Source organism: Nerophis ophidion, linkage group LG19 (assembly GCF_033978795.1).
Source record: "Nerophis ophidion isolate RoL-2023_Sa linkage group LG19, RoL_Noph_v1.0, whole genome shotgun sequence".
Taxonomy (NCBI): Eukaryota; Metazoa; Chordata; class Actinopteri; order Syngnathiformes; family Syngnathidae; genus Nerophis; species Nerophis ophidion.
In genome coordinates this window covers 3,456,750-3,479,903 of record NC_084629.1, presented here as the reverse complement: position 1 = coordinate 3,479,903, position 23,154 = coordinate 3,456,750, and the positions used below count along the sequence as shown (strand labels likewise).

The 23,154-nt window shown below is 39.2% G+C and overlaps 1 protein-coding gene across 7 annotated transcripts in view; it reads left to right on the top strand.

The window, feature by feature from the left end:
• Positions 1-23,154, top strand: part of nr4a2a (nuclear receptor subfamily 4, group A, member 2a) — a 460,443-nt gene that overhangs the window by 103,548 nt on the left and 333,741 nt on the right. The window contains exon 6 of one of the 7 annotated variants that reach the window (XR_009802871.1): positions 20,639-20,793. The exons of the other annotated variants lie outside the window; for them this stretch is intronic. The gene's annotated coding sequence lies outside the window, so the exon portion shown is untranslated. The remainder of the gene's footprint in view (positions 1-20,638; positions 20,794-23,154) is intronic. 7 annotated transcript variants of the gene reach the window in all.

Here is a 23,154-nt window from a genome sequence, read left to right as displayed (position 1 = left end):
GAAAATTGAGCCACAATAACTTAACAGCACCATAGGCTCAGTAGGCATCCATCGATTGATTGATTGATTGATTAAAACTTTTATCAGTAGATTGCACAGTACAGTACATATTCCGTACAATCGACCACTAAATGGTAACACCCCAATAAGTTTTCAACGTTAATCAATTACTTAATAAATGACCAAGTCGAGGTGATCTACCTCATATATACATACACACACATATCATATATATATATAGAGAGAGAGATATATATATATATATATAAATATACATACAGTATATAATTTATAGTTATTTATTTTGCCGTTTTTGTTGACATGTTAAAGGTGTTTTAATGAATATACATGCATGTTTAACACATAGATTCCTATCTTTCATGAAGACAAAAATATAAGTTGGTGTATTACCTGATTCTGATGACTTGCATTGATTGGAATCAGACAGTATAGTGCTGATAATGTCCACATTTTCAAATGGAGGAAAAAAAAAAAGTTCCTCTTTTCTGTCTAATACCACATGAAAGTCGTTGGTTTTTGGCATCTTATTTGTCCGGCTTCGTTTTTATACACTTTACAAGAAATACATTGGCGGCAAACTCCGTAGCTTCTTAGCTTGTTTGCGCTGGCTTTCGGAGACTCTTATTTTGTTAGTGCAGGCGCGATGGAGCGGCGCTTTTATTGTGAAGACAGGAACTGTGCGATCAGTCTTTAGGCTTTTGACGGGAAGTACGGTTGAAATAAAAAAGTGTCTTTTTTCCTTTACACTTTTGATTGATTGATTGAAACTTTTATTAGTAGATTGCACAGTACAGTACATATTCCGCACAATTGACCACTAAATGGTAACACCCCGATAAGTTTTTCAACGTTAATCAATTACTTAATAAATGACCAAGTCGAGGTGATCTACCTCATATATACATACACACACATATCATATATATATATATAGAGAGAGAGAGATATATATATATAAATATACATACAGTATATAATTTATAGTTATTTATTTTGCCGTTTTTGTTGACATGTTAAAGGTGTTTTAATGAATATACATGCATGTTTAACATATAGATTCCTATCTTTCATGAAGACAAGAATATAAGTTGGTGTATTACCTGATTCTGATGACTTGCATTGATTGGAATCAGACAGTATAGTGCTGATAATGTCCACATTTTCAAATGGAGGAAAAAAAAAAAGTTCCTCTTTTCTGTCTAATACCACATGAAAGTCGTTGGTTTTTAGCATCCGGCTTTGTTTTTATACACTTTACAAGAAATACATTGGCGGCAAACTCCGTAGCTTCTTAGCTTGTTTGCGCTGGCTTTCAGAGACTCTTATTTTGTTAGCGCAGGCGCGATGGAGCGGCGCTTTTATTGTGTAGACAGGAACTGTGCGATCAGTCTTTAGGCTTTTGACGGGAGGTACGGTTGAAATAAAAAAGTGTCTTTTTTCCTTTACACTTTTGATTGATTGATTGAAACTTTTATTAGTAGATTGCACAGTACAGTACATATTCCGTACAATTGACCACTAAATGGTAACACCCCAATAAGTTTTTCAACGTTAATCAATTACTTAATAAATGACCAAGTCGAGGTGATCTACCTCATATATACATACACACACATATCATATATATATATATAGAGAGAGAGAGATATAGATATAGATATACATACAGTATATAATTTATAGTTATTTATTTTGCCGTTTTTGTTGACACGTTAAAGGTGTTTTAATGAATATACATGCATGTTTAACACATAGATTCCTATCTTTCACAAAGACAAGAATATAAGTTGGTGTATTACCTGATTCTGATGACTTGCATTGATTGGAATCAGACAGTAAAGTGCTGATAACGTCCACATTTTCAAATGGAGGAGAAAAAAAAAGTTCCTCTTTTCTGTCTAATACCACATGAAAGTCGTTGGTTTTTAACATCTCATTTGTCCGGCTTCGTTTTTATCCACTTTACAAGAAATACATTGGCGGCAAACTCCGTAGCTTGCTAGCTTGTTTGCGCTGGCTTTCAGAGACTCTTATTTTGTTAGCGCAGGCGCGATGGAGCGGCGCTTTTATTGTGAAGACAGGAACTGTGCGATCAGTCTTTAGGCTTTTGACGGGAAGTACGGTGGAAATAAAAAGTGTCTTTTTTCCTTTACACTTTTGATTGATTGATTGAAACTTATATTAGTAGATTGCACAGTACAGTACATATTCCGCACAATTGACCACTAAATGGTAACACCCCAATAAGTTTTTCAACGTTAATCAATTACTTAATAAATGACCAAGTCGAGGTGATCTACTTCATATATACATACACACACATATCATCTATATATATATAGAGAGAGAGAGATATATATAAATATACATACAGTATATAATTTATAGTTATTTATTTTGCCGTTTTTGTTGACATGTTAAAGGTGTTTTAATGAATATACATGCATGTTTAACACATAGATTCTTATCTTTAATGAAGACAAAAATATAAGTTGGTGTATTACCTGATTCTGATGACTTGCATTGATTGGAATCAGACAGTATAGTGCTGATAATGTCCACATTTTCAAATGGAGGAGAAAAAAAAAGTTCCTCTTTTCTGTCTAATACCACATGAAAGTCGTTGGTTTTTAGCATCTCATTTGTCCAGCTTCATTTTTATACACTTTACAAGAAATACATTGGCGGCAAACTCCGTAGCTTCTTAGCTTGTTTGCGCTGGCTTTCGGAGACTCTTATTTTGTTAGTGCAGGCGCGATGGAGCGGCGCTTTTATTGTGAAGACAGGAACTGTGCGATCAGTCTTTAGGCTTTTGACGGGAAGTACGGTTGAAATAAAGTATTTTTTCCTTTACACTTTTGATTGATTGATAGATACTTTTATTAGTAGATTGCACAGTACAGTACATACTCCGCACAATTGACCACTAAATAGTAACACCCCAATATGTTTTTCGACTTTTTTTGGTCGGATTCGACGTGTGACGGTCACGTGACCGCCTGGTTTTGTTTGATTGGTCGAACGTCACCAGTGTCTGCATGTGATTGGTGAAACGCAGGCATGTGTAGTTCCTACTTTGAATGCATGTCTGACAAAATCAAAACAAACAAAGCGTGCATTAACAGATCGAAAAGAAAAAAAAAGTAGCGCGTAACGAGCTGAATGTAGATAAATGGAGCGGAGTAAAAGTAGCGTTTCTTCTCTATAAATATACTCAAGTAAAAGTATGTTGCATAAAAACTACTCTTAGAAGTACAATTTATCCCAAAAGTTACTCAAGTAGATGTAACGGAGTAAATGTAGCGCGTTACTACCCACCTCTGGATATGTTAGATAGATAGGATAGATCTTTATTGTCATTGACCAAGTACAACTAAACTTTGTTTTCAGCACAAACCCCGTTCAAGATTAGACAAAAACAAACAGGGGTCACCAACGCGGTGCCCGCGGGCCCCAGGTCGCCCGTAAAGACCAGATGAGTCGCCCGCTGGCCTGTTCTAAAAATAGCTCAAATAGCAGCACTTACCAGTGAGCTGCCTCTATTTTTTTTTAATTGTATCTATTTACTAGCGAGCTGGTCTCGCTTTGCTTGACATTTTTAATTCCAAGAGAGAAAAAACTCATAGAATTTGAAAATCCAAGAAAATATTTTAAAGACTTGGTCTTCACTTATTTGTTTTTTTACTTTGCTTCTTATAACTTTCAGAAAGACAATTTTAAAGAAAAAATACAACCTTAAAAATGATTTTAGGATTTTTAAACACATATACCTTTTTACCTTTTTAATTCCTTCCTCTTCTTTCTTGACAATTTCAATCAATCTTCAAGTATTTTTTTTTTATTATAAAGAATAATAAATACATTTTGATTGAATTCTTCATTTTAGGTTCTGTTTTTTCGACGAGGAATATTTGTGAAATATTTCTTCAAACTTGTGATTAAAATTCTAAATTTTTTCTTGCAAATCTAGAAAAGCTGTAGAATCAAATCTAAATCTTATTTTAAAGTATTTTTATTTTATTTTATTTTTTTAATTCTTGAAAATCTAGAAGAAATAATCATTTGTCTTTGTTAGAAATCTAGCTTGGTCCAATTTGTTATATATTCTAACAAAGTGCAGATCGGATTTTAACCTATTTAAAACATGTCATCAAATTCTAAAATTAATCCTAATCAGGAAAAATTACTAATGATGTTCCATAAATTCTTTTTTTTATTTTTTCAAAAAATTTGAATTAGCTAGTTTTTCTCTTCATTTTTTTCGGTTGAATTTTAACGAGTCGAAATTGAAGATAAACTATGTTTCAAAATTGTATTTACATTTTTTTCTGTGTTTTCTCCTCTTTTAAACCGTTCAATTACCGTATTTTTCGGACTAGAAGTCGCAGTCTTCTCCACAATTCAGCGGGGGGAGGGGGGGGGGGGGGGTGAGACCCGGCCAAACTAAAAAAAAAAAAATAATAATAATAACTTTTTTTTTCTTTTTTTTTATAGTTTGGCCAAGTACTACCCCCGGCCAAACTACAAAAAAAAAACAAAAAAAAACGCGACTTATACTCCGAAAAATACGGTAGGTGTTTTTTTCATCATTTATTCTCTACAAAAAACCTTCTGTAAAAGGAAAAAAAATGTATGACGAAATGACAGACAGAAATACCAATTTTTATAAACATATATATTTATCTATTAAAGGTAAATCGAGCAAAAAAAGTGTGTATCAAACTGGTAGCCCTTGGCATTAATCAGTACCCAAGAAGTAGCTCTTGTTTTCAAAAAGGTTGGTGACCCCTGGTGTACAAGGTTACAGAACAGGAACGCCGATGGGACGCCATATGGCGCCCCGTAAAAGATGGGAAGGATGAGTAAAAAAAAAATACAAGCTAGACTGGGCTCCTAAGGGGGCCCAGTCTGGAGTGGGAAAAAAACCTCCATAGCAAAGCACATATACATATTACAAAGTACATCTCGAGGTATCTAGCAACAAAGGGAAGAGAGTTCGGGGTCATGATGGTAGACCGCAACTCTCAGGCGCTGACCATCCAATCGTCACCCCTATGGGATTTGCTTCGAGGGCACACTGTCATGATACGCTACTTGGATCATGTCATGTTCTGGTTTGTATCTCGTCATGTTGTTATTTGACTTCCTTAGTTCCTGGTGGCACTTCCTGTTTTGTTCCGTTGACATAGTTTCATATTAGTGTCACTTGCCTTGTGTTTTCGACGCACACCTAACCTCCTAATTTCTGTCTCTACTCAAGCCTGCCTTTTTCGTTACTCGCTCTCGGATTCTCATTTGCTATTCAATGCAACAGGTGACGTCGCTATCCCCGCTTGTGGTAAAACTCTTTTTGTACTTTAGCTTCCATGCTATTCCCCTCATTTCTTTATTTCCCTAGCTCACATGCTAGCATCTTTTGTTCTTTCTAGCTCACATGCTAGTTCTGTTGGTTTTGTCCTTAGTGCCTTTGTGCAAGTATTTCTGTTCTTCGTTTGTTCTTTAGCATAGATAAATCTTCCTTCTTACCTTCACGCTGTGTCCATTCTCCGACTGCATCCACGAGAGATCAAAACCCGCACCACGATGCCAGCTAAGCATCACACATACTGTATATGTTACAACATATACAGTACTTTGGAACTAACAGTTTTAATGTGTAATTAAGTACAAAATAAACTACAGATGTCCGATAATGGCTTTTTTGTCGATACTCCGATATTGTCCAACTCTTAATTACCGATTCCGATATCAACCGATATATACAGTTGTGGAATTAACACATTATTATGCCCAATTTTGTTGTGATGCCCCGCTGGATGCATTAAACAATGTAACAAGGTTTTCCAAAAATAAATCAACTCAAATTATGGAAAAAAAATGCCAACATGGCACTGCCATATTTATTATTGAAGTCACAAAGTGCATTATTTTTTTGAACATGCCTCAAAACAGCAGCTTTCAATTTAAGACGTGCCCTCCCTGAGAGAGCATGAGGAGGTTGAGGTGGGCGGGGTTGCAGGGGGTGTATATTGTAGCGTCCCATAAGAGTTAGTGCTGCAAGGGATCCTGGGTAGTTCTGTTTATGTTGTGTTACGGTGCGGATGTTCTCCCGAAATGTGTTTGTCACTCTTGTTTGGTGTGGGTTCACAGTGTGGCGCATATTTGTAACAGTGTTAAATTCGTTTATACGGTCATCCTCAGTGTGACCTGTGTGGCTGTTGACCAAGTATGCTTTGCATTCACTTGCGTAGGCACGCAAAGGCTGTATCTTAAAGGTTTATTGGCGCTCTCTACTTCTCCCTACGTCCGTGTACCACTCTGTACAGCGGCGTTTTAAAAAGTCATAAATGTTACTTTTTGAAAGCAATACCGATCATTTCCGATATTACATTTTAATGCATTTATCGGACGATATCATCGGCAGTCCGATATTATCGGACATCTCTAAAATAAATACATCATGATGTTTGATGCTAATGACATGAAGTAAAGTGAATTATATTTATATAGCGCTTTTCTCTAGTGACTCAAAGCACTTTACATAGCGAAACCCAATATCTAAGTTAGATTTAAACCAGTGTGGGTGGCACTGGGAGCAGGTGGGTAAAGTGTCTTGCCCAAGGACACAACGGCAGTGACTAGGATGGCGGAAGCGGGAATCGAACCTGGAATCGAGTGTGACCATGAATTGATTAACGTGGACATTTTTATTGTTCTTCAACATGTTTAGAACATTTAATGAAGTTATTATTAATGATGTACATTCGTCCCTAACCGCATTGCAGATTTGTATTTATTTTTTAACAATTTAGCAATTTTCACGTTAGCAACATGCTGTTACAGATCACATACATTTTGTATTGCAAACCACCTCTTCTAAAAATGTAATTAAGTAAAAATAAAATTGAATTAAAAAAATTAACAAGCTGCTCAGTGGTTAGAGTGTCCGCCCTGAGATCAGTAGGTCGTGAGTTCAATCCCTGGCCGAGTCATACCACGCACAATAAAAATGGGACCCATTACCCCTCTGCTTGGCACTCAGCATCAAGAGTTGGAATAGGTGGTTAAATCACCAAATAATTCCCGGGCGCGTCCACCGCTGCTGCTCACTGCTCCCCTCTGGGGACGGGTCAAATGCAGAGGATCATTTCACCGCACTTAGTGTGTGTGGGTGACCATTAACTTAAACTTAACCCAAAGTTTTACCTAAATACATACATGTATACAGTCAATCCGACCACACGGCGACGACAGTGAACTGTGCGTAGGTATATCAGTTGGTTATGAGATCACAAATTACACTCCCCCTGTATCGCACACTTCCCGTATTGCACTATCCCAATATTGCGCGCCCCGCCTCGCTGCAGGTCTGCAGGCCACGCCTCCTCACAACTATGTTAAAAGAGAAAATAGGCAGATATTAACAGTAAATGAACAAGTAGATTATTCATTTTCTTCCCATTGTCCTTAATAATGTTGACAAAATAATAGGTAGATAAATGACAATATGTTACTGCATATGTCAGCAGACTAATTAGGAGCCTTTGTTTGTTTACTTACTACTAAAACACAAGTTGTCTTGTATGTTTACTATTTTATTTAAGGACAAACTTGCAATAATAAAGATTTTTAATGTACCCTTGTCACGCCCATGGGATCATGTTTTGTTTTTGTCATGTTTGGTTTGATTTTTTTTGGACACTCAGTTCCTGTTCCTGCACTTCCTTGTTTTCTTTGTTACCATGCCAACTCATTAGTGTTCACCCTGTCTTCATGTCACGCCCCTGTCTTCATGTCTCACACCTGTTTGCACTTATCATGTTCATTATTTAAACCTGTAGTTGCCAGGTGGTCAGCTCAACTGCCGTTATGCCATGCCATTGCTGTATTATCATTCTGTCCATGCCACGTAAGTTTTAGTTTGTTTTGTATGTCACAGTTATTGAGTTTTTGTGTTTCATGCCTTGGTGCTAGTTTTTGTTGTCAGTAGTCAAGTTTGTTCTCCGCCATTGTGCGCGCCATTTGTTTGCCTTTTTGTTAGTTATAGTGTTTAAAAATAAACATGTACTAAAAATTTGCGTCTCGCTCTTGCCAATTTTCCTTTGCGTCGGAAAAAAACATCCACGCCCAAGTCCAAGTCTTGACAACCCTAAGATTTTTTAAAGCCAATAATGCAATTTTTTTGTGGTCCCCTTTATTTCGAAAAGTATCAAAATGCATTTTGGTACCAGGACAAGACTAGTTGGGACAAACAACAAATGTACAAATGTTTTGTTCCAAGTTCAACCTTGGCGGACGTCGGCGCTCCACTGAACTCCCGGTTGAATGCAAAGTGGTGACGGTGTGAAGTGAAGTGAATTATATTTATATAGCGCTTTTCTCTAATGACTCAAAGCGCTTTACATAGTGAAACCCAATATCTAAGTTACATTCAAACCAGTGTGGGTGGCACTGGGAGCAGGTGGGTAAAGTGTCTTGCCCAAGGACACAACGGCAGTGACTAGGATGGCGGAAGTGGGAATCGAACCTGCAACCCTCAAGTTGCTGACACGGCCACTCTACCAACCGAGCTATACCGGTGTCAGGTTTAGTTTGTGACGAACCCCAAGATGCATTGAATAGGAAAACGTGATGTAATTTACCACTTAAGCAAGAAAAAACAAAAGGCGCGCACAAGGCGGAGAACAAACTTGGCTATGAACAAAAACTTGCACAAATGCGAACTGTGGACTACAAACAAAAACCCTTACTGTGACACGAAGGAACTATGACATGAGCAGAGTGAACAGAAGTAGACACAGCTACAACGATAATTCTTACTAGGGACGGCGTGGCGCAGTGGGAGAGTGGCCGTGCGCAACCCGAGGGTCCCTGGTTCAATCCCAACCTAGTACCAACCTTGTCTCGTCCGTTGTGTCCTGAGCAAGACACTTCACCCTTGCTCCTGATGGGTGCTGGTTAGCGCCTTGCATGGCAGCTCCCTCCATCAGTGGGTGAATGTGTGTGTGAATGGGTAAATGTGGAAGTAGTGTCAAAGCGCTTTGAGTACCTTGAATGTAGAAAAGCGCTATACAAGTACAACCCATTCATTATTATTTATTATTAATGACACTGCGATGAGGTGGCGACTTGTCCAGGGTGTACCCTGCCTTCCGCCCGATTGTAGCTGAGATAGGCGCCAGCGCCCCCCGCGACCCCAAAAGGGAATAAGCGGTAGAAAATGGATGGATGGATGGACATTGACAGGCAGTGGTGACAATAATGCAGCCCTGACTGGAGGACAAAGCAGGTTTAATCAATCAATCAATGTTTACTTATATAGCCCTAAATCACTAGTGTCTCAAAGGGCTGCACAAACCACTACGACATCCTCGGTAGGCCCACATAAGGGCAAGGAAAAACTCACACCCAGTGGGACGTCGGTGACAATGATGACTATGAGAACCTTGGAGAGGAGGAAAGCAATGGATGTCGAGCGGGTCTAACATGATACTGTGAAAGTTCAATCCATAATGGATCCAACACAGTCGCGAGAGTCCAGTCCAAAGCGGATCCAACACAGCAGCGAGAGTCCCGTTCACAGCGGAGCCAGCAGGAAACCATCCCAAGCGGAGGCGGATCAGCAGTGCAGAGATGTCCCCAGCCGATACACAGGCAAGCAGTACATGGCCACCGGATCGGACCGGACCCCCTCCACAAAGGAGAGTGGGACATAGAAGAAAAAGAAAAGAAACGGCAGATCAACTGGTCTAAAAAGGGAGTCTATTTAAAGGCTAGAGTATACAAATGAGTTTTAAGGTGAGACTTAAATGCTTCTACTGAGGTGGCATCTCGAACTGTTACCGGGAGGGCATTCCAGAGTACTGGAGCCTGAAATGAAAAAGCTCTATAGCCCGCAGACTTTTTTTGGGCTCTAGGAATCACTAATAAGCCGGAGTCCTTTGAAGGCAGATTTCTTGCCGGGACATATGGTACAATACAATCGGCAAGATAGGATGGAGCTAGACCGTGTAGTATTTTATACGTAAGTAGTAAAACCTTAAAGTCACATCTTAAGTGCACAGGAAGCCAGTGCAGGTGAGCCAGTATAGGTATATATGTATGTATATATGTATATAAAGGTATATACAGTACAGGCGTAATGTGATCAAACTTTCTTGTTCTTGTCAAAAGTCTAGCAGCCGCATTTTGTACCAACTGTAATCTTTTAATGCTAGACATGGGGAGACCCGAAAATAGTACGTTACAGTAATCGAGACGAGGCGTAACAAACGCATGGATAATGATCTCAGCGTCTTTAGTGGACAGAATGGAGCGATAATAAGCGCGGGCTGATTGACACCAGGTGTGGCCAGGTGCCCATCAGCCGCAGCTGAGGGGAAACAGCGCTCAGGGAGAAAAGCAGTAAATGACAGGAAAAAAAGACATACACAGAAGAAAAACTAAAACAAAACCAAACTGTCAGGGACAGACGGCTTCCAATTCATCAGACGCACACACGATTCATGTCTGACATGTCGGTCGACTTTGTGTCATCTGCGCCACAAAACCGATACATGGAAAATAAAGCCTGACTTTTTCCCGCAGCTTCCGTGAGTCGGCCTCTCCAGATGCCGGGGCCACCTGGACAAAAGGCCGGCGTGGGTTATTCAGCCAGACTCCAAACGGAGCCGGCCGACAGATTGCGGCTCCTGGAGCGATACGCCGCATTTAAATAGCACCTTTTGATACCAGATCAATACGCGGGATTAACAGTCCGGTCACTCATGGGCCGACGCCGCCGGGAGACAGCATGCTTTGACTGTGATACATTATTTGGCAGAACTAAACAAAGAAGTTATTTCAATTCCAATGGTTTTGTTACTTTTTTTTTTTTTACTAAAGGTCAAGCGCTGTCAAAAATATCAGCATATTGACCTTTTTAAACATTCCAGAAACATTGGGGATCAAAGATTATGCATCCTTCCTCCCGTTCTGGCCCACAAAGGGTTAAAACTCATTCACACTAAAGTGGAGGGCGGGGATGCAGGTCCGTGTGCGCCTCGTTTACTCGCCATTGCACGTCTTAACACGCCATCCGCTGTCCGGGCGATACGGTGGAATCGTCAAGAGGCTGCACTTGTGTTCACCTGTCACTGACATCTGCTCTCGTCCCTGCTGTATCGGCCTCCAGTATGGAAAATGCTCCCCTCACATCTTCTCAGGGGACACTTATAAAACCGAAACTTGGATATTATTTCTTGAGTAGTTAGTAGTGTTGTCCTCATACCGATATTTTGATACCTTTCGGTGCTTTTCGATACTTTTCTAAATAAAGGGGACCACAAAAAAAATGCAATATTTAGTTTATTTTAACAAAAAAAAATCTTGGGGTACATTAAACATATGTTTATTATTGCAAGTTTGTTCTTAAATAAAATAGCAAACATGTGTGTTGGCCCTGTGATGAGGTGGCGACTTGTCCAGGGTGTACCCCACCTTCCGTCCGATTGTAGCTGAGATAGGCGCCAGCGCCCCCCGCGACCCCAACAGGGAATAAGCGGTAGAAAATGGATGGATAGTAATGTTGTCCTCATACCGATATTTTGATACTTTTCGGTGCTTTTCGATACTTTTCTAAATAAAGGGGACCACAAAAAAAATGCATTATTTGGTTTATTTTAACAAAAAAAAATGTTATGGTACATTAAACATATGTTTATTATTGCAAGTTTGTCCTTAAATAAAATAGCAAACATATTATGTGTGTTGGCCCTGTGATAAGGTGGCAACTTGTCCAGGGTGTACCCCGCCTTCCGTCCGATTGTAGCTGAGATAGGCGCCAGCGCCCCCCGCGACCCCAACAGGGAATAAGCGGTAGAAAATGGATGGATAGTAATGTTGTCCTCATACCGATATTTTGATACTTTTCGGTGCTTTTCGATACTTTTCTAAATAAAGGGGACCACAAAAAAAATGCATTATTTGGTTTATTTTAACAAAAAAAAATGTTATGGTACATTAAACATATGTTTATTATTGCAAGTTTGTCCTTAAATAAAATAGCAAACATATTATGTGTGTTGGCCCTGTGATAAGGTGGCAACTTGTCCAGGGTGTACCCCGCCTTCCGTCCGATTGTAGCTGAGATAGGCGCCAGCGCCCCCCACGACCCCAACAGGGAATAAGCGGTAGAAAATAGATGGATGGATAGTAATGTTGTCCTCATACCGATATTTTGATACGTTTTAGGTGCTTTTCGATACTTTTCTAAATAAAGGGGACCACAAAAAAAATGCAATATTTAGTTTATTTTAACAAAAAAAAATCTTAGGGTACATTAAACATATGTTTATTATTGCAAGTTTGTTTTTAAATAAAATAGTGAGCATATTAGGTGTGTTGGCCCTGTGTTGAGGTGGCAACTTGTCCAGGGTGTACCCCGCCTTCCGTCCGATTGTAGCTGAGATAGGCACCAGCGACCCCAACAGGGAATAAGCGGTAGAAAAATGGATGGATGGATAGTAATGTTGTCCTCATACCAATATTTTGATACCTTTCGGTGCTTTTCGATACTTTTCTAAATAAAGGGGACCACAAAAAAAAATGCATTATTTGGTTTATTTAAACAAAAAATTTTTTATGGTACATTAAACATATGTTTATTATTGCAAGTTTGTCCTTAAATAAAATAGCAAACATATTATGTGTATTGGCCCTGTGTTGAGGTGGCGACTTGTCCAGGCTGTACGCCGCCTTCCGCAGCACCTTCCGCGACCCCGAACGGGACAAGCGGTAGGAAATGGATGGATGGACATACAAGACAACTCGTCTTTTAGTAGTAAGTAAACAAACAAAGGCTCCTAATTTAGCTGCTGACATATGCAGTAACATATTGTGTCATTTATCTTCAGTTATTTAGTCAACATTATTAAGGACAAGCGGTAGAAAATGAATTATTAATCTACTTGTTCATTTACTGTTAATATCTGTTTACTTTCTCTTTTAAAATGTTCCGTCTACGCTTCTGTTAAAATGTAATAATCACTTATTCTGTTTTTTTTTTGGATACTTTACATTAGTTTTGGATGATACCACAAATTTGAGCATCAATCCGATACCAAGTCGTTACAGGATCATACATTGGTAATATTCAAAGTCATCATGTGTCCAGGGACATATTTCCTGAGTTTATGAACATAATATACATTTAAAAAAAATTGTTGTGATGCCAAAAAATATTGATGTAATCATAGTGGTATCGACTAGATACGCTCCTGTACTTGGTATCATTACAGGATTTTAGGGTCACTGACATCTGCTCTCGTCCCTGCTGTATCGGCCTCCAGTATGTAAAATGCTCCCCTCACATCTTCTCAGGGGACACTTATAAAACCGAAACTTAGATATTATTTCTTGAGTAGTTAGTAGTGTTGTCCTCATACCGATATTTTGATACCTATCGGTCCTTTTCGATACTTTTCTAAAGGGGACCACAAAAAAAATGCATTATTTGGTTTATTTAAACAAAAAAAATCTTATGGTACATTAAACATATGTTTATTATTGCAAGTTTGTCCTTAAATAAAATAGCAAACATATTATGTGTGTTGGCCCTGTGATGAGGTGGCAACTTGTCCAGGGTGTACCCCGCCTTCCGTCCGATTGTAGCTGAGATAGGCGCCAGCGACCCCAACAGGGAATAAGCGGTAGAAAATAGATGGATGGATAGTAGTGTTGTCCTCATACCGATATTTTGATACGTTTTAGGTGCTTTTCGATACTTTTCTAAATAAAGGGGACCACAAAAAAAATGCAATATTTAGTTTATTTTAACAAAAAAAAATCTTAGGGTACATTAAACATATGTTTATTATTGCAAGTTTGTCCTTAAATAAAATAGCAAACATATTATGTGTGTTGGCCCTGTGATGAGGTGGCAACTTGTCCAGGGTGTACCCCGCCTTCCGTCCGATTGTAGCTGAGATAGGCACCAGCGACCCCAACAGGGAATAAGCGGTAGAAAATAGATGGATGGATAGTAATGTTGTCCTCATACCGATATTTTGATACCTTTCGGTGCTTTTCGATACTTTTCTAAATAAAGGGGACCACAAGAAAAATGCATTATTTGGTTTATTTTAACAAAAAAAATGTTATGGTACATTAAACATATGTTTATTATTGCAAGTTTGTTCTTAAATAAAATAGTGAGCATATTATGTGTGTTGGCCCTGTGATAAGGTGGCAACTTGTCCAGGGTGTACCCCGCCTTCCGTCCGATTGTAGCTGAGATAGGCGCCAGCGCCCCCCGCGACCCCAACAGGGAATAAGCGGTAGAAAATGGATGGATAGTAATGTTGTCCTCATACCGATATTTTGATACCTTTCGGTGCTTTTCGATACTTTTCTAAAGGGGACCACAAAAAAAATGCATTATTTGGTTTATTTTAACAAAAAAAAAATGTTATGGTACATTAAACATATGTTTATTATTGCAAGTTTGTTCTTAAATAAAATAGTGAGCATATTATGTGTGTTGGCCCTGTGTTGAGGTGGCGACTTGTCCAGGGTGTACCCCGCCTTCCGTCCGATTGTAGCTGAGATAGGCGCCAGCGACCCCAACAGGGAATAAGCGGTAGAAAATGGATGGATGGATAGTAATGTTGTCCTCATACCGATATTTTGATACGTTTTAGGTGCTTTTCGATACTTTTCTAAATAAAGGGGACCACAAAAAAAAATGCAATATTTGGTTTATTTTAACAAAAAAAATCTTATGGTACATTAAACATATGTTTATTATTGCAAGTTTGTCCTTAAATAAAATAGCAAACATATTATGTGTGTTGGCCCTGTGTTGAGGTGGCGACTTGTCCAGGCTGTATGCCGCCTTCCGCGACCCCGAACGGGACAAGCGGTAGGAAATGGATGGATGGACATACAAGACAACTCGTCTTTTAGTAGTAAGTAAACAAACAAAGGCTCCTAATTTAGCTGCTGACATATGCAGTAACATATTGTGTCATTTATCTTCAGTTATTTAGTCAACATTATTAAGGACAAGCGGTAGAAAATGAATTATTAATCTACTTGTTCATTTACTGTTAATATCTGTTTACTTTCTCTTTTAAAATGTTCCGTCTACGCTTCTGTTAAAATGCAATAATCACTTATTCTGTTTTTTTTTTTGGATACTTTACATTGGTTTTGGATGATACCACAAATTTGAGCATCAATCCGATACCAAGTCGTTACAGGATCATACATTGGTAATATTCAAAGTCATCATGTGTCCAGGGACATATTTCCTGAGTTTATGAACATAATATACATTTAAAAAAAATTGTTGTGATGCCAAAAAATATTGATGTAATCATAGTGGTATCGACTAGATACGCTCCTGTACTTGGTATCATTACAGGGTTTTAGGGTCACTGACATCTGCTCTCGTCCCTGCTGTATCGGCCTCCAGTATGTAAAATGCTCCCCTCACATCTTCTCAGGGGACACTTATAAAACCGAAACTTGGATATTATTTCTTGAGTAGTTAGTAGTGTTGTCGTAATACCGATATTTTGATACTTTTCGGTGCTTTTCGATACTTTTCTAAATAAAGGGGACCACAAAAAAAATGCATTATTTGGTTTATTTTAACAAAAAAAAATGTTATAGTACATTAAACATATGTTTATTAGTGCAAGTTTGTCCTTAAATAAAATAGCAAACATATTATGTGTGTTGGCCCTGTGATGAGGTGGCAACTTGTCCAGGGTGTACCCCGCCTTCCGTCCGATTGTAGCTGAGATAGGCGCCAGCGCCCCCCGCGACCCCAACAGGGAATAAGCGGTAGAAAATAGATGGATGGATAGTAATGTTGTCCTCATACCGATATTTTGATACGTTTTAGGTGCTTTTCGATACTTTTCTAAATAAAGGGGACCACAAAAAAAATGCAATATTTAGTTTATTTTAACAAAAAAAAATCTTATGGTACATTAAACATATGTTTATTATTGCAAGTTTGTCCTTAAATAAAATAGCAAACATATTATGTGTGTTGGCCCTGTGATGAGGTGGCGACTTGTCCAGGGTGTACCCCGCCTTCCGTCCGATTGTAGCTGAGATAGGCGCCAGCGCCCCCCCGCGACCCCAACAGGGAATAAGCGGTAGAAAATAGATGGATGGATAGTAATGTTGTCCTCATACCGATATTTTGATACGTTTTAGGTGCTTTTCGATACTTTTCTAAATAAAGGGGACCACAAAAAAAATGCAATATTTAGTTTATTTTAACCAAAAAAAATCTTATGGTACATTAAACATATGTTTATTATTGCAAGTTTGTTCTTAAATAAAATAGTGAGCATATTAGGTGTGTTGGCCCTGTGATGAGGTGGCAACTTGTCCAGGGTGTACCCCGCCTTCCGTCCGATTGTAGCTGAGATAGGCACCAGCGACCCCAACAGGGAATAAGCGGTAGAAAAATGGATGGATGGATAGTAATGTTGTCCTCATACCGATATTTTGATACCTTTCGGTGCTTTTTGATACTTTTCAAAATAAAGGGGACTACAAAAAAAATGCATTATTTGGTTTATTTAAACAAAAAAAATCTTATGGTACATTAAACATATGTTTATTATTGCAAGTTTGTCCTTAAATAAAATAGTGAGCATATTATGTGTGTTGGCCCTGTGATGAGGTGGCAACTTGTCCAGGGTGTACCCCGCCTTCCGTCCGATTGTAGCTGAGATAGGCACCAGCGACCCCAACAGGGAATAAGCGGTAGAAAATGGATGGATGGATAGTAATGTTGTCCTCATACCGATATTTTGATACGTTTTAGGTGCTTTTCGATACTTTTCTAAATAAAGGGGACCACAAAAAAAATGCAATATTTAGTTTATTTAAACAAAAAAAAATCTTATGGTACATTAAACATATGTTTATTATTGCAAGTTTGTCCTTAAATAAAATAGTGAGCATATTATGTGTGTTGGCCCTGTGTTGAGGTGGCAACTTGTCCAGGGTGTACCCCGCCTTCCGTCCGATTGTAGCTGAGATAGGCACCAGCGACCCCAACAGGGAATAAGCGGTAGAAAAATGGATGGATGGATAGTAATGTTGTCCTCATACCGATATTTTGATACTTTTCGGTGCTTTTCGATACTTTTCTAAATAAAGGGGACCACAAAAAAAAATTCAATATTTGGTTTATTTTAACAAAAAAAAATCTTATGGTACATTAAACATATGTTTATTATTGCAAGTTTGTCCGTAAATAAAATAGCAAACATATTATGTGTGTTGGCCCTGTGTTGAGGTGGCAACTTGTCCAGGGTGTACCCTGCCTTCCATCCGATTGTAGCTGAGATAGGCACCAGCGCCCCCAACAGGGAATAAGCGGTAGAAAATGGATGGATGGATAGTAATGTTGTCCTCATACCGATATTTTGATACGTTTTAGGTGCTTTTCGATACTTTTCTAAATAAAGGGGACCACAAAAAAAATGCAATATTTAGTTTATTTTAACAAAAAAAAATCTTAGGGTACATTAAACATATGTTTATTATTGCAAGTTTGTTCTTAAATAAAATAGCAAACATATTATGTGTGTTGGCCCTGTGATGAGGTGGCAACTTGTCCAGGGTGTACCCCGCCTTCCGTCCGATTGTAGCTGAGATAGGCACCCGCGACCCCAACAGGGAATAAGCGGTAGAAAATGGATGGATGGATAGTAATGTTGTCCTCATACCAATATTTTGATACTTTTCGGTGCTTTTCGATACTTTTCTAAATAAAGGGGACCACAAGAAAAATGCATGAATTAGTTTATTTTAACAAAAAAAATTTTATGGTACATTAAACATATGTTTATTATTGCAAGTTTGTCCTTAAATAAAATAGTGAACATGCAAGGCAACTTGTCTTTTAGTAGAAAGTAAAATGGTAAATAAATGGTATGTTGAAAAAGACACCACTTAGTTGTTCAAATGACTACTGACTGCATCTGAATGTGTGGCTGCCAGAAAAGATGAGGACTTAAAAGGGTGCCTTGAGGAACGTTTCAGGTGTTCTGGAGAACCCAAAACCAGTAAAGGTGGCCAATGTGTAAATGGTAAATAAAAACAGAATATTATGATTTGCAAATCCTTTTCAACTTATATTCAATTGAATAGACTGCGAAGACAAGATATTTAACGTTCGAACTGAGAAACTTAATTTTTTTTTACAATAATCAATACCTTACAACATGGGTGTCAAACTCCGGGCCCGCGGGCCAAATTTGGCCCGCCGTGTAATTTCATTTGGCCCCTGAGGCAATAACAAATTAACATTAAAGCTACAAGCAGCGTTGGTCGGGTCTGCCTTTGGCCGCTGCCGAGCCCTAGTTTAAGTCAGACCTGCATAGAAGTCTTGGTTTCATGTCTCTACGACATTCCCAACAGAAGTTACAAGCAGTTTTGTCTGTTTTTTTTCCTAGGGGGCGCTGGAGCGCAATTTTGACTTTTGGGGTTTGGTTTTTTATTAGATGGCAATTTTTGCCAGTCCTGATGCGTGTGTAAAATTTGGTGAGTTTTGAAGCATGTTAAGGGGTTCAAATTACAGATCTGCGTTTCTGGATGTTGTTGATAAATGGCTTTCGCTTGGCATAGTAGAGCTTTAAATTGCACTTTGAAGCATTTTAAGGGGGTCAAATTATAGTTTAAAGAGGCAAAAATGACAGTTTTTAGGAAACTTTGCATAGGGGTTCTTTGAAGGCGCGTAAAATCCAAACCGGAGCAGTAATCAAAACTTTGTTGGACAGTTTTAATCAAAAGGGTTCAATCTCTCTCCTGTGCCAACCCTCCCGATTTTCCCGGGAGACTCCCGAGGTTTAGAGCCCCTCCAGAGAATTTCCCGGGGCTACCATTCTCCCGATTTCCACCCAGACAACAATATCGGGGGCGTGCCTTGTAGACACTCTTTTTAGCGTCCTCTACATCCTGTCGTCACGTCCGCTTTTCCTCCATACAAACAGCGTGCCAGCCAAGCCAAATAATGTACGCGGGTTGTGCACACACACACAAGTGAATGCAAGGCATACTTGGTCAACAGCCATACAGGTCACACTAAGGATGGCCGTATAAACAACTTTAACACTTAGAAATATGTGCCAGACTGTGAACCCACACCAAACAAGAACAACCGCACAGTAACAGAACATAAACACTACAGAACAAATACCCAGAACCCCTTGCAGCACTAACTCTTCTGGGACACTACAATATATGCCTCCCCCCCAACTCCACCCGCCTCATTGTTATTTTATTTTCAAATGTATTAGCCTGGGGAAAAAGTTAATGTTGATATTTAATTTAGAAGGCTGCAAATAGAAAAGAGGCATTAAATGTTTTATTTGAATTTTATTTAATATGACATTGATGTTTTTTTTTTGTTTTTTGAAAGTTGATTTTGCACTGTTAAGTTATATAAGCGTTGCTTGTTCCATATTCAGTGTTAAAGCAAATCAGTGTAACAAAAAAAGTTTTATTCATGCACTTTCTCTTGCTACTTGAATGTTTGATTCATTCATTATTGTTATTTTATTTTCTAACGTATTATTAGCCTGTGGAAAAAATTCATGTTGATATTCACTTCAGAAGGCTGCAAATAGAAAAGAGGCATTCAGTTTTTATTTACATTTTATTTGACATGCCATTGATATGTTGAATTATTATTATTTGAAGCTCGATTTTGCATGTCACTAAAGTTATATAAGCCTTGCTTGTTCAATATTTAATGCAAAACTTGTTTGGGTCCCTATTAAAAGGTTCATTTGTTCAACTTTGGCCCATGGCTTTGTTCAGTTTTAAATTTTGGGCCACTCTGTATTTGAGTTTGACACCCCTGCCTTAGAACTTAATAGCACCAACACGTTGCAAAAAAGTTGTGATTTTTGCCACTGTGTTACAACTTAACAACTAGTTGTGGTATTTTAGGCTTCATAATGCACCACACATTTTCAACGGGAGACAGGTATGGACTACAGGCAGGCCAATATAGTACCAGCACTATTTTACTATGAAGCCGCGCAGTTGTAACACATGGCTTTGTCTTGTCATGCTGAAATAAGCAGGGGCGTCCATGAAAAATAAGTTGCTTGGGTGGCAACATATGTTGCTCCAAAACCTGTATGTACTTCTCAGCATTAAAGGCCTACTAAAACCCACTACTAGCGACCACGCAGTCTGATAGTTTATATATCAATGATGAAATATTAACATTGCAACACATGCCAATACGGCCGCTTTAGTTTACTAAATTACAATTTTAAACTTCCCGCGGAGTTTCTTGTTTTGAACGTCGCGGAATGATGACGCGTGTTTGTGACGTCTTGGGTTGTAGCGGACATAGTGGCCCAGCACCACTAAAAGTAGTCTCTTTTCATCGCATAATTACACAGTAATCTGGACATCTGTGTTCCCGAATCTTTTGCAATTTGTTCAATTAATAATGGAGACTATAAAGAAGAATGCTGTCGGTGGAAAGCGGTGGATTGCAGCTGCATTTAGCACCGAGACACAGCCGGTGTTTCTTTGTTTTTGTTGTGAATCTTTAACACATTCGAACATTTTTCTGTACGTCAACCAGCAAGTTTTTGGATGGGAAAATTGCCGGCTCTTACCGGAGACTTCAGTGGATTATGGGACGTTCTCCTGTAGCTGTCAAAAAGGCAGCTGTGATCTTGGCTCCTCGTCGGCTTCTCTCTGAGACACTGGCGTTCACCGCAGCCATCCGACTTTCAGGTATGACTTTACAATCTCACTAAAATACTATTAACACAATAAGCAGATAAGGGATTTTCCAGATTTATCCTAGTAAATGTTTCTCAATACTTTTGAAACGCTCACACCGCCTCCACCCGGAGCCGTCGCTTTTTCTTTTTTTTAGTGCCTCACTCTAACTTTCCTCATCCACGGATTTTTCATCCTCGCCCAAATTAATGGGGAAATTGTCGCTTTTTTGGTCTGAATAGCTCTTGTTGCTGGAGGCTATGATTATAAACAATGTGAGGATGCGAGGAGCCCTACAACCCGTGACGTCACGGTACAGGCAAGGCTTTTTCATTAGCGACCAAAAGTTGCGAACTTTATCGTCAATGTTCTCTACTTTCAGCAAAAATATGGCAATATCGCGAAATGATCAAGTATGACACATAGAACGGACCTGCTATCCCCGTTTCAATAAGAACATCTCATTTCAGTAGGCCTTTAAGACCGCAGGCTGAAACCTGGGGCAAACTTTGGACAAACGGAGGTGCCACCCTGCCTAAAAATATATCCCGAGCAATAAACATTGATTGTTCCAGTTTTAAAGAGCAAAAACAAAGAGGCTGCAGGCGGGATTCTGATTTCATGACAGGAGACAAGCAATGTCAAGAAAACAAACACAAACCCGATGTGCTTCTTGTCAACTATACCATTTGTATGAATCAACGTTGGTTTTTGAGGTAGACCAGAACCACAAATATCAACAACACCCGCCATCTCTGAGGAATTCAATATATAATTTTTTATAATATTTTTTACTTTGTTTTACTTTAAAGGACAAAAATAGTCCTCCAGGCCACTAAGAAAGTGGCAAGGACAAGTCAGTTCAGTAAAAGAGCGCACACCCCGCAGATCACATGTCGGCGTGTACACGATGTGCAGTACATTTTCTCTCTGTCGCTCATGAAAATAAACAGCTGCTGCCCTCACAACACATTTCCGTCTTATAACACAGTGACATATAAAAAATTAAATATTAATACGCTATTGTATATTGATTGGAAAGGGGGGGGGGGGAGAGAAAAAAAAAAAAAAAAAGCTGCCACTATAATGGCCCGGTTGATATTTCTGAATCAAACAATGACAAACTCGTTACCAAAGGTCATTTTTTAAACATTTATAACGGCTGAGTAGCGTTGAGCAGGAGGCCTCGCATGGGCCATAAAAGACGAAGACATGCAGATGAAGACGGTGCGTAATTGTCGCTGCTCCCAATGTAAGTTATGCGTGATAAACATCTCTGGCGGTGTATTAACCCGCCGCCATTGATTCAGAGCCCGATGGATTATTTTTTTTGATGTGTCTCAAGAAGCCCTTGAAGGGGACACAAGAGTTGTAGTTATAATTGTTGGATTATTGAAGAGATAACTAAACCACGATAGGTAAGTAGCTTTAAAAAGGTAAGAATGTTCAATGTTTTTGTTCCACTGACTGGCTGTTTACACCCGCTCCAAAGTTAGTACACTTTCATATATGCAGGGAAAATAGTAAACAACAAACCCCGTTTCCATATGAGTTGGGAAATTGTGTTAGATGTAAATATAAACGCAATACAATGATTTTTTTTGCAAATAATAATTAACTTCAATTATCATGGCTGCAACACGTGCCAAAGTAGTTGGGAAAGGGCATGTTCACCACTGTGTTACATCACCTTTTATTTTAACAACACTCAATAAACGTTTGGGAACTGAGGAAACTAATTGTTGAAGCTTTGAAAGTGGAATTCTTTCCCGTTCTTGTTTTATGTAGAGCTTCAGTCGTTCAACAGTCCGGGGTCTCCGCTGTCATATTTTACGCTTCATAATGCGCCGCACATTTTCGATGGGAGACAGGTCTGGACTGCAGGCGGGCCAGGAAAGTACCCGCACTCTTTTTTTACGAAGCCACGCTGTTGTAACACGTGCTGAATGTGGCTTGGCATTGTCTTGCTGAAATAAGCAGGGGCGTCCTTGAAAAAGAAGGCAGCATATCCATCCATCCATTTTCTACCGCTTATTCCCTTTCGGGGTCGCGGGGGGCGCTGGCGCCTATCTCAGCTACAATCGGGCGGAAGGCGGGGTACACCCTGGACAAGTCGCCACCTCATCGCAGGGCCAACACAGATAGACAGACAACACTCACACTCACATTCACACACTAGGGCCAATTTAGTGTTGCCAATCAACTTATGTTGTTCCAAAACCTGTATGTACCTTTCAGCATTAATGGTGCCTTCACAGATGTGTAAGTTACCCATGCCTTGGCCACTAATGCACCCCCATACCATCACAGATGCTGGCTTTTGAACTTTGCATCGATAATAGTTTGGATGGTTCGCTTCCCCTTTGGTCCCGG